Here is a 1,205-nt window from a genome sequence, read left to right as displayed (position 1 = left end):
TATATATATATATATATATGTATATGAGAGAGGGAGAGGTACATGTTCATCAGTATATTAGATTAACTGAGAACCTTAACATTTATGCTATGTTACAATCCCTGTAAGAGTATAAAAATAAATGGTCTGGATTTAAATTTTGTATGTAAAAAAATGACTACCTGAAATTAATTTTAAAATCTAACTAATACTGTGGAACTTAGAAACCTGACATATAAGGTGCTTAGTGCTTTGAAAACTACTTCTTTAGACCAGAATTAGTGATGAGAAATACTTAACATTAGTTGGCATATATAGAGAGTTAAAATCTGAATTTTCTTTGTTAAATATAAATTCAATGATAACAAGAGTCAATACCCTGTGGTGTTTATATGTCAGAGATAATAAAATTTTTTTTAAAGTTTGATATTGAGTGAAAGGTTAGATTTAAAAAAGAAAAGTTTTACCTATTATTATGCTAACAATATATTCCTGTGGTGTAAAAAATCTCTTATGCTGTAGAAAGGGAATGCGAAATGTGTGTGAGAGAGAGAAATAGAGAGGGAGAGGTTCAAACAAATTCTGCTGACACATGTACACATATGTACACTATTTGTGCACACACATGTAGACAACAATTGGCTCTGTGTGTGTGACAGAGAATAAGGATATGTTTGTATGTGCACATAGTATTAGTGTCCATATGTATGTGTGAGGAAGGTACCATATGATGAAGCTGAAGCTAATAGGGAAAAATATAAGAATTGTTAATTAAAAGAGAAGGCAAAACATGAGTGATGATGGTAGGCAAGAATATTTTGCTCAAGCCAGAATGACAAAACAGGCTTGAAGAAAAAAACATGACTAAGGGGAATAGACAAGAATTCCTGAGAATTCATCAAAGGATTGTGGAAGAAATCAAAGATATTTTTACTTAGTGAGGAGATGTTTATGACTGACTCTGTACTATAAAATGGCCCATGGAATTTCTACAGGTAGCGCTAATCAATGTTAAATTAGAAAACCTTGCTCTATCATCATAAATAATGTTTCGTTTAAACAAAACAAACCTGACAGAAATGTTTGTTATATGCACAAGTTGACCACAGGCTCACTGAATTTTTAAAAGATTGTTTTATTAATCAACATCAATCTAGTAGTGAATATCAAAGGCCAAATTAGGTAAACATATGCAGTGTGCTCAGTGAGAATGGTGATACACAAGT

Source organism: Octopus bimaculoides, chromosome 8 (assembly GCF_001194135.2).
Source record: "Octopus bimaculoides isolate UCB-OBI-ISO-001 chromosome 8, ASM119413v2, whole genome shotgun sequence".
Taxonomy (NCBI): Eukaryota; Metazoa; Mollusca; class Cephalopoda; order Octopoda; family Octopodidae; genus Octopus; species Octopus bimaculoides.
Note: the sequence above shows the minus strand (reverse complement) of the source record.